Here is an 11,785-nt window from a genome sequence, read left to right on the forward strand (position 1 = left end):
AGGCCGCTTATCGTAGAAGCTCGGATGGAGACCGATTGTCGTAGAAGTTTGGAGTAGACCGCTTACTGTAAAAGTCCTGCCACTGGAGAAGCTCGGTCCTTGACGAAGTTCGAAAGGGGTTCGGAGTAGAGATCCTGCTGGTGGAGCCTGTTCGTTGTAGAAACTCATCCGTGATCCACCCTCTGTAAAAGTTCGGACAGAGCTCGGCCCTGGTAGGAGTTCAGATGAAGTCCACCTACAATAGAAGTTCGGGGTAGAGATCCGGCTTTTGTAGAAACTCGTCTGGAATCCATCTGTTGTAGAAGTTCGGACGGAGCCCGGCCCTTGTAGGATTCGAATGAAATTCGAAAGGCGGTCGACCATCGTAGAAACTTGGATGGAGTCTGGATTCTATAGAAGTCCGGAAGAAGTTCGGAGTAAAATCGTTCGTGGCCGGAAAAGGTCTGGAAGAGATTCAGAGATTAGTCGATCACTGTAGAAAATCAGCTGATAGTGAAGCCCAGAGAGCATTTGGAGTAGTCTGGTAGATGAATGGGGGAGCTCATTATTGGAGAAATCGGATGGTATTATGGAAGCTCGGATGATCGAGGGAGTTCAGAAAGATGCCATACAAAGTCAAAAGCTGGAAGAGCCCTAGTGTTAGGATTTGACGCTTCGAGATTCAGCCCACATGAGCCACAGCGAGGTTCACGACGAAAAATGGAGTCCAACGAGACCAAGATCACCCAAAATGGAGCTCGGATGGAGGAGATTCGAGGCGACGGAGGACCACCGGCGACCGACGACCGGTGGCGGGCGGCCGCCGCCTGGCGCGACCCAGGCCCACGCGGGACGCGTGACCCAGGCCTGAGCGGGACGTGTGACCCACGCGGGCGCGCGGCCCAGCCTGGCATGCGGCCCAGTCGAGCGTGCGGCCCAGGCGCACGCAGGCCACGTGCGGGAGCGGGCCGGCCCAGGCGGCCTGCTGGCCCTGTTGCCCCGGTCCACTGTGGACCGAGCGGTCCATGGCTGGGCCTGTGGACCGCATGGGCATTTCCATGTGTTTCTCGCAGTCTACGGTACTATTCTGGATCGGAGCACAATCTGAGGGCGTGGGTGGCTCGCGGTCTTGATCTGACGGTCCAGGGGTTATCTGGCTTTGTTTAGGACTTCCAATCCATCTCTAAATAGGTTTTAAATCTCTGTTTAACCCTTTAAAAGGGCCCTGTGACTAACAGTGAAGTGGTGGTTTGGATTTTTGCGCCGTACGAAGCCCGTACGGAACCCAAAAGAAGGGAGAGCAGAAGCGTTGAGATAGAAGGAGTAGGAGGCTCCTAGACAGCGATCGCCAAGCACTTCAAGGGTTTAGGGGGGTCTTCAAGAGAGAGAGAGCTTTTGTGAGGGAAACTTCAGGTGAGAGAGAATTGAGTGTACAAGGGTTGAGGGTGAGGTCTCCTTTGTAAAATTTTCTTTTTCATAGTGAAGTTTGCATGGCCCGTGGAGGCGAGCCCTTTTGTGGTTGATCCACGTATTTTGATTGTTTTCTTTTGTTTTGTTTCTTTTTTTTCCTGCTACATCGCATGGTACTGAAAAGATCTTGGGAGGTGGTATCCTGGCCAGACATCCACTAACAAATGGTATCAAAGCAAGGTGGTACAAGGACGTAGATTGCAGTGGTAGTGAGCAAGACTGAAGATTGAGAAGACAGGAACAATCAAGATGGAGATCAATAAGTTTGATGGTAAGTGCAATTTCTCTTGTGGCAGGCAAGGGTGAAGGACGTGCTCATCCAACAGGAGTTGATCGAAGCTCTCTTGTGCGATGAGAAGCCAACCACCATAGAGGTGCGGATTAGAAATGGCTACAGATGCAGGCAGTGAGTACCATCTGCATGTACCTGACGGATGAGGTGGTAATCCATGTGCTGAGCGAGACTTTTTCGATGGTGCTGTGGTCGAAGCTCGAGGAGTTGTACATGGCGAAGTCTCTCACCAACACTCTTTTTCTCTGGAGGCAGTTTTACCAACTGCGGATGACTAAGGGACAGAGCGTGCAGGAGCATCTGAGCCACTTCCAGAAGATCCTCACCGACCTTCTCAGCATTGGCGAGAACGTTGAGGAGAAGACCAGGGCGCTGGTTTTGCTGGCGTCGCTTCTCCCTTCGTACGAGTCCTTGGTGACTGCTCTTCTAGTGGGGAAGAGCACTATCAAGATGGATGAGGTCACCACGGTGATACTCCAAACAAGATTCTCAGGAGAAAGAACCCAGCTTCGAGCTCAAGTGGCGGTAGCTCAGCTTTGGTGGCTTCTGGAAGAGCAGGAGATGGTAGACGAAGCGACAGGAGATCGCAACGAGGACGGTCCAAGTCCAGAGGGACTTGAGTAAAATCAGGTGTTACCGGTGTGAGGAGTTGGGGCATCTAGCCAGAGATTGCCCTCAACTTAAAAATCGGACGGTGGCTGCTATAGCGACGGCCGACAGTGATTTAGATGGAGATGTCCTGAAGATATCTGATGAGGTATCTACTTCTTTCCAGCAGTGGATATTAGTTTCCAATGCCCCTATCATGTATGTTGCAGAGAGGAGCAGCTTGACTCCCTGAAGAACAGTGAGGGCACTGTATATCTGCCAGATGGATCTAACTGTGCGATCAAAGGCATTGGGATGGTCAACTGGAGGACACATGACGGTGCAGTGAGGAGATTGGAGGAGGTCTGATACATACCCGATTTCAGACGGAATCTTATCTCACTTAGCAGACTAGATTCGAGAGGCTACAGGACAGTAGTGGTGGAGGAATCCTGAGGGTGCTATGCGGCGATAGGATTGTACTGGAGGGGAAGAAGGGGAGTAGAGGACATTATTACCTGATGGGAAGCCCAGTGCAAGGTGGATCTTCAGGAGCCAGGCGGAGCTCAGAGCGAGATGGAGCTCTAGAAGGCGGATCGGGCACGAGACATGAGATTCGGGAGGACGAGAGGCGACGTCGCAAGGTGAGATTCCTATTACCGCAGGATGATGCCCCGAGCAGGTCTCAGGTCAAGAGGAGCACAGCATACGATGGAGATGAGATCGAGCAGCCTAGCTCGACTCCCATGTTTGCCCATCCATGATCAGCAGGCGATTGCCCAGAGCATGGGGGGAGGAGATCCAGAAGCTCTCGGAGTTTGGAGGAGGCCGAATATCGAGTCAAGATAGAGATTGTTAGAATTTGATACCTTGAGATTCAGCCCACAGTGAGGTTTGCGGTGAAAAATGGAGTCTAACGAAACCAAGATCATCCGAAACGGAGTTCAGATGGAGGAGATACGAGCTTTTGAAGTCGGCATGAGATTCGAGGTGATAGAGGATCACCGGTGACCGACGGTGGGTGGCAGCGGCGCGGCCGCAGGCGGCGGCGCACTGGACGCACGACCCAGGCCCGTGCGGGATGCGTGACCCACGCAGGCAGCGGCCCAGGCGGGTGCGTGGCCCAGCCTGGCGCGCGGCCCAGGCGCGCGCAGGCCCGCACGTGGGAGCGGGCTGGCCCAGGCGGCCTGCTGGCCCTGTTGCCCTGGTCCACCATGGATTGGGTGGTCCACGGCTGGGCCTGTGGACCACATGGGTGTTTCCCACACATTTCTCGCAGTCCACGGCACTATTCTGTGGATCGGTATGCGATCTGAGGGCGTGGGTGGCTCGCGATCTTGATCCGACGGTCCAGGGATTATCTGGCTTTGTTTAGGACTTCTAATCCATCTCTAAATAGGTTTTAAATCTCTGTTTAACCCTTTAAAAGGGCCCTGTGACTAACAGTAAAGTGGTGGTTCAGATTTTTGCACTGTACGAAGCCCGTACGGAACCCAAGAGAAGGGAGAGACGGAAGCACTGAGAGAGAAGGAGCAGGAGGCTCCTGGACAGCGGTCGCCAGGCACTTCAGGGGTTCAGGGGGTCTTCAAGAGAGAGAGAGCTTTCGTGAGGAAACTTCAGGTGAGAAAAATTGGGTGTACAAGAGTTGAGGGTGAGGTCTCCTCTTGTAAAATTTTTTTTTCATAGTGAAGTTTGCATGCCCCGTGGATGCGAGCCTTTTTGTGGCTGATCCACGTATTTTGATTGTTTTCTTTTTTTTTGTTTCTTCTTTTTCCTGCTGCATCGCGTGGTACTGAAAAGATCTTGGAGGTGGTATCCTGGTCAGACATCCACCAACATCTAGAAGGGTCGGCCTTTTACAAACTTCGGCTGGGGATATTTTATACCCAACACCAGTCCCCTACTTTCGAGTTCGAGCTTCGAATGAAGGAAGTATAGAAAAATTTTTACAGTCAATGTTGCCTCTCTCGATTTTCGTACTTCATTTTTCCAGATATTTTGGCGTTTGGCATGCTGGTGCTGGAGCCTTTTCGAATCGAGGCGATCCGAAAAGATTTTTTCAGAATTCCACTGGAGCGCTGCTCTAGGTACGATGCAATAATGGTTTTACCAGTTGTCGGTCATTTTCATCGCCTGCCATGGTGAGTGGGCCATGCGGCGGTTATTGACTGGCCAGAAGAGACCTGCAGTCATTATTGCATCGGACTCCATCGCCTATTTAAACCCGCCTCCCTCCTTCAGGGATCTCACTTTGCCCGGGAGTTTCTTCGGTCCCTCTTTCTTCCTGAGAGTTCCGTTCTTCCTCAGCGTCCTTTTCGGCCTTAGGCATTCTTGAGTCGTCTCCATCTCTGCATCTCTGCATCCTTCTGACCAGCCTAGGTTAGCTCTAGAACTCTCTCTTTTTTGCGGCTCTGTTTCTAAACTATGCCGATCTTCCTTCGTTGCAGATATGGGTGCGGACGCGGCTCAGATGTTAGCCAAGAGTCTCAAGGCCCACAAAAGGGAAGGCGCTACAACTTCTGGGTCGGCAAAGAAGGCGAGGGTAGAAGAGATAGATCTGGCCGTGCTTCGCCTTGATCGCCCAGAGCCCGCGCTTGTGGTACATCTTCGACCGTGCATACTTCTCGATCCTGCGGAAGGGGAAAGCAGAAGGGGACTGGAAGAAAAAGTCAGGTACTTAAAGCAATCCTTGATGATGGCTGGAACCGAGAGTTCGAAGTCTGATGAAGCTGAACTTCTTCAAAGCTTTTTTGGCCTTTTATTCTATGTATTTCTTTCCTTTCTCGTTGCTCTTTTTTTTTGTTGGCCTTCAAAAGCCTTGTAACGCACACTTTACCAATGAAATGCAAAGAAAATTTTTCGTTACCTTGTCCCATCTTGCATTAAGTTATCATTTATCGAACTTCTTTTGTCTTTCGTCTTATTCGACGTCGGCTTTGTTTGAAGATTCTTCCTGATCATCGCTGCATTGATTTGCTCTTAGGGACTGGAAATTTTTGATAAGGATTTTCTTTCTCGTTGAGACGAGGTTCCTTGAACCTCGGATGTAGTTTATTTATTTATTTATTTATTTTTTGGTGTAGCTCGTCATTTTTTCTTCTTCTTTTTTGTGTTAGGACGAGGGTTTTCCCTTCTACTCCTAACGGGATTGTAGGGGTGTAGAGGAGTTGCTGAGGGGCTTTTCCTTCATCCGATCTCAAATGATCAGATCTTTGTTTGTGTCAGGATGAGATTCTCCTCATGTTCCTACCACAATCAATTTCAGCTCATGTTAGGATGAGGTCGGCTATGAGGGCACGTAAGGGCCGTTGTAAGGGCCTCTCCTCCCATCCGATATTTAAATAATCGGACCTTCAACTTTGCTCATGTTAGGACGAGGTTCTTCTCCTGTTCCTAACATGGCTGTGGGGACACATAAGGACCGTTGTAAGGGTCTCTCCCCCCATCTGGTCTTTAAATAATCGGGCCTTCGATTTTGCTCATGTTAGGATGAGGTTCTCCTCCTATTCCTAACATGGCTGTGGGGGTACATAAGGGCCACTCTCCCCATCCGATCTTTAAATAATCGGATCTTCGACTTTGCTCATGTTAGGACGAGGTTCTCCTCCTGTTCCTAACATGGCTGTGGGGGCACATAAGGGCCGTTGTAAAGATCTCTCCCCCCATCCGATCTTTAAATAATCGAGCCTTCAACTTTGCTCATGTTAGGATGAGATTCTCCTCCTGTTCCTAACATGGCTGTGGGGGCACATAAGGGTCGTTGTAAGGGCCTCTCCCCTCATCCGATCTCTATATAATCGGGCCTTCGTTCGTGTTAGGATGAGATTTTTCTCTTGTTCCTGACATGCTTAATTTCGATTGTCTGAAGGAGCTACTCCCTGTCGTTATAAGCTCATACCAAAAGAAAAGATATGTAATTATGAAAGAAATTTTTATTTAAGGCAAAGTTATTGGTAGTACATTCGTAGATTTTTCGAATTCCATGGTCGCGGAAGGTCTATCCTCTGAGCTCTTTCAAATAGTATGTTTCGGACCGAACCACCTCCCTGACTTCATACGGGCCTTCCCAGTTAGGGGCGAGCTTCCCTTGATTCTGAGGTTGTGAGACAGCGGCTCGCCGAACTACTAAGTCCCCTACTCTGAAGGTCTTGCTCTTGACTCGGGAGTTGTAGTAGCGGACCACTTTCTGCTTGTAGGCGGCCATCCGAACTTGAGCTATTTTTCACTTTTTTTCTAATAAGACGAGGTTGGCTTTGAGATCCTGTGAGTTGCGCTGCTCGTCGAATGCCATAACTCGCATCGACGGGAGTTTGAGTTTGATCGGGATCACAGCTTCTGTTTCGAAGGCTAAGGCAAATGGGGTCTCCCCTGTGGACAGTCTTTGGGTAGTTCGATATGCCCACAACACATGATAAAGCTCATCTGCCCAAGTTTCTTTGCTCTTTCAAGTCTCTCCTTGATCCCTTGCAGCAGAGTCCTGTTAGTAACCTCGGCTTCACCGTTTGCTTGCGGATGGGCCACTGACGTGAAGTTGTGGGAGATGTTTAAGTCCTCATAAAATTCAGTAAATCTTGCCTCATCAAATTGTCACCCATTATCAGTAATGAGAGTTCTGGGTAGGCCGAATCTATAGACAATTGACTTCCAAACGAAGTCCTGCACCTTAGCTTCTGTAATTTTTGCCAAAGGTTCAGCTTCAACCCACTTGGTGAAGTAGTCAATTACCACCAGGAGGAACTTTTGCTGTCCGGATGCCAGGAGAAAAGGTCCGAGGATATCCATCCCCCATTGTGCAAACGGTCATGGGGCACTCAAGGGTGTAAGTTCGGAGGTGGGTTGCCTTTGGATATTTGTATATCTCTGACACTGATCACACCTTCTGATATATTTGATGGAGTCATGGTACATGGTAGGCCAGTAATAGCCTTGTCCGAGTAGCTTGTGGGATAAAGATCTGGCCCCCAGGTGACTTCCGCAGACTCCCTCATGTACCTCCCATAAGGCGAAGTTGGCCTCAGAAGGCCGGAGATATTTCAAAAGAGGCAAAGAGTACGATCTCTTGTACAGCTTGCCTTCAAAAAGAATATATCGGGAGGTCTGGTTCCTAAGCTTCCAAGCTTCTTTTGCATCAGGAGGAAGAACCCCATCCTTGAGGTATGCAATCAGTGGGTCAATCCAGCTGGGTTCATAGTTGATCTCCATCACAAGCTGCGGTTCTTCCGTACTTGGACACTTTAGAACCTCGAAGAAGACTTCCTTATGTAGTTCAGCCGGAGCCAGTGTAGCCAACTTGGAGAGAAGGTCGGTCCTGATATTTTCTGCTCTTGAAATCTGCTTGATGTCAAAGCTGCCGAAGGCAGGGACGATCTCTTTCACCTTTTCGAGGTACTTGGCCATACTGTTCTCCCGAGCTTCATAATTTCTGCTGACTTGTCCCACCATCAATTGGGAGTCACTGTAGACTTGGAGCTGATCTACTTCTAACTCTTTGGCGATCTTCAATCCTGCAATCAGAGCTTCATATTCTGCTCCATTATTTATCGCAGAAAATTTGAAGTGCAGCGCGTACTCTATAATAATTCCTTCTGGATTAACCAAGATTAGGTCCGCGCCTGCACCTGACATGTTGGAGGAACTGTCCACGTAGAGAGCCCAAAAACCATCAGGGAGATCTATTTTTTCTTCAGGGGAATTCGACTGGAGCCCTGAGTTGTCGGCTTCACCTTATTCAAGTTTGGCCTCTTCCGGAATAGTGCACTCCACTATGAAGTCTGCTAATATCTGGACTTTAATCGCCGGTTGAGGTTGATAGTTAATATCGAATTCCGTGAGCTCGACTGCCTATTTCGTTATCCTTTTGAAAGCATTAGCTCGATGCAGAACCGCCTTGATCGGCTGGTCGGTGAGCAATGTTATGGTGTGCCCTTGAAAGTAAGGTCAGAGCCTTCGAGCTGCAATCAACAAGGCATAAGTTGTTTCTCTAACTTGGTATACCTGGTTTCGACGTCTCTCAATACTCGGCTGATGTAGTAGATCGATCGTTGAATTTTTGTTTCTTCCTTAATCAGGACTGCTGCGAGAGCCACAGGGGTGACCGTCAGGTACAGGAACAAATCATCTTTGAGTTCGGGTTTTGCCAATAGCGGGGGTGAGCCGAGGTAGCTTTTTAATTTTTCGAATGCTTGCTGATATTCAGTGGTCCAACAGAAGTTCTTCGGCTGCTTGAGGGTCTGAAAGAAAGGCAGGCATCGTTCGACCAACCTTGAGACGAAGCGATTCAAAGCTGCTACTTTCCCAATAAGGTGCTGAACTTCCTTTATTGACTTCGGGGTGGTCATTTTCTGGATGGCACGAATCTTTTTCGAATTTGCCTCGATCCCACGCTCTGACATCATGAAGCCCAAAATTTTTCTGAGGTTACTCCAAAAGCGCACTTGGCCGGGTTCAGCTTCATCTTATATTTTTGGAGGGCACTGAAGGTCTCCTCAAGGTCGACGACGTGGTTCTTTGTGGATTTACTTTTTACAAGCATATCGTCCACGTTGCAGCCGATCTGCTCTTTGAAGATCTTGTTCACCAGCTGTTGGTAGGTCGTCCCTGCATTTTTGAGGCCAAAAGGCATGACCCTGTAACAATAAAGACCACGGTTAGTAATAAAAGTGGTTTTTCTTCGTCCTTCGGTGCCATCCTGATTTGATTGTAGCCGAAAAATACATCCATGAAAGTGAAAAGCTCGTGGCCTGAGGTTGCATCCACTAATTGATCAATTTTGGACAGTGGGTAACTATCCTTCGGGCAGACTTTGTTTAGCTTTTTGAAGTCTATACACATCCTTCACTTGCCATTCGCCTTCTTGACGAGAACCACATTGGAGACCCAGTTCGGGTAGTTGACTTCTCTGATGAACCCGGCCTTCAGGAGTTTATCGACTTCCTCAGCTATTGCTACTTGCCTTTTCGATGCATGACTTCGGATTTTTTTCTTTGTTGGCTGATGTTTGAGATCAACAGCCAGACGGTGTTCCATGACTTCCGCATCAATCCCTAGCATGTCCGTCGGGACCCAAGCGAAAACATCCGTATTCTTTTATAAGAAATTAATGAGCTGTGTCTGTACCTCTTCTCCTAAGTTAGAGCCGATCTTCACCACATGCTCCTCACTCCCATCGTTTAAAGGATTTGAGACAAGATCTTCAATTGGCTCACACCGTTCTTCAGCAAGGTCGTCGCGAGCGTCCAATCCATCAACCGAACAGGGGTCGGACTATTCCTTTCTCTGAAGGGCTATGTTGTAGCAGTGTCTTGCCAGGGCTTGATCTCCTCTGACCTCTCTGACTCCTTGGCTAGTAGAAAATTTTAGTTTCAAGTGGTAAGTCGACACCACAGCTCGAAGGACGTTGAGGTCAGGTCAGTCGAGTATTGCATTGTAGGCAGACGACGCCCTCACTACCAGAAAATCCACCTGCACTCTTGATTGCTTTGGGTACCGGCCTGCAAACACGTTAGGGTTATTACCCCTTCCACTAGCACAGCATCACCAGTAAACCCTACCAACGGGGAGTTTATCGACCCTAATCGACTATCTGAAATGGATATTTTCGAGAATGCATCGTAAAACAAAATATCAGCCAAGCTTCCACTATCAACAAGAATGTGACATACATCATAGTCAGCAATATTTAAAGAAACTACAACCACATCATTATGTGGAAATTGAATCTCCTGGGCATCTTCTTCAGTAAAGGTTATAGACTCTTCAGTCCTCTACTGCTTGGGTGGTACGGTCGATCCACTGGCTGCTCCCCATCGGGGTCCTCCAGAGATGGTGTGGACGATCCCGATTGGAGGTCGATCCTCAGGCCATTCCTTCCTTCCTTCAGGTCGGCATCGGATGAATCTGTCGAGCCGACCTCATCCGATGAGCTTCTCGACCTGTCAGTTCATCTCTTGAAATCTTTGATCCAGGAAGTGCTCTCGACTGCGAGCCTCGAGGGTCTTCTGGTAGAATAGAGGTAGGGACCCTCCGGGGGCGGAATCATGATCGGACGGAGGGCACTCCACCTTCTGCTTCCCCTTTCCGAGGAAGACAGGGCGACTAGCCCAAGTGGCCCATCCGATCGTCGGATTCTGAAACTCTGACGATGCTCTTTCCAGCTGCACTGATACCTGCGGCTGCTGCAGCTGCTGCTACATGGCCTGTACTGCTTCAGTGAGGCCCCCGACCTACTGAACCAGCAAGTCAAACTACTCCATGCCGACTGTCATTGTCGGAAGAGGAGCCTGAAAACTGGAGATGAGGTCGAGGCTTGCGGGGCTCGCTGGGATCTGACCGCGGAGGCCATGGATCGCCTGGTGGATGCCTTTTGGGGAGTTATCAGTGAAGATCTGGTAGGAGAAGGAGAAGAAGATGTTGGAGAAGATGACCGGAGACAGTCTCGTTGAGCACTCCTTTAAGAACAAGGATATTGCGAAGACACAGGTCCTTACTCTAGTGCCAATTCTGTTGGTGCAGAATTTTACCAATGCCGGAGAAGCTAGAGTCGAGGGGATCGCGTCCGCCGTCGGGACCTGCAAGGAAAGTCTAAATCGGAGTTGGGGTTGCTCCGGCAAGACCCTCCGACGCTCGAGTCAGTACTCTGCCTCAACAGAAATAGAGTGCTCGAATGAGAATTTTAGCAGAGTTTCGAGATAGAGTTTTTGAGCCTAGAGAAGAACGTATCTGGGTCCCTTTTTATAGATGAAGAGCGTAACTGATTGACAGTGACGTCTGCAACCACCTGGTAGTAGGTTGTTCGGGGCCACGTGGAGTTTGTTACGGAGGATAGTGGCGTCAGGGGGCCGTTCAGGGCCACGTGGAATTTGTTATGGAGAGTGGAGTGGTGTCCGTTGTCGCGACTTACCAGAGAGTCGTGGGGCCGTGTGGAACCTGTTACAGAGAGTGGAGTGGGGTAGTGGCCTTTATCGTGGCCCGCCAAGAGTTCAGGCCTGACGGTTAAAGCTCGGTTGGGACGTCTGATGGAGCGGAATGGCTCTCTGTCTCAGCCATCCGGGAGAAGCTCGGACATTTTCGAGGTTGCTGACGAGTCTACTGTTGTCGGATGCCTTGGGCGCTAATGCTACAGGCGGAAGTCATCTGCTGTAGAAGCTCAGACGAAGATTTTTCGTTGGTGAAGTTCGGTGGAAATCCGATTGCTAGAGAAGTCCATCTAGGATTTGCCTGATGTGGACGCTCGTCTGAGATTGTCCGTCGGAGAGATCCGGTTGCTCGAGAAATCCGACAGAAGATCGATCAATAGCAAAATTCGAAAGGCGTTGTGGAAGTTCGTCCGCTGGGGGAGATCGAATGGATCTGTGGAAGGTCGGCTGGCACTGTCGAAGGTTGATGGCCGGAGGGGTACGAAAGATACCAGAGACAGACGGTCACTGTAGAAATCCGGCTGCTAGAGCACGTCCATTG

The sequence above is a fragment of the Elaeis guineensis genome, chromosome 11, assembly GCF_000442705.2.
Source record: "Elaeis guineensis isolate ETL-2024a chromosome 11, EG11, whole genome shotgun sequence".
Lineage (NCBI taxonomy): Eukaryota > Viridiplantae > Streptophyta > Magnoliopsida > Arecales > Arecaceae > Elaeis > Elaeis guineensis.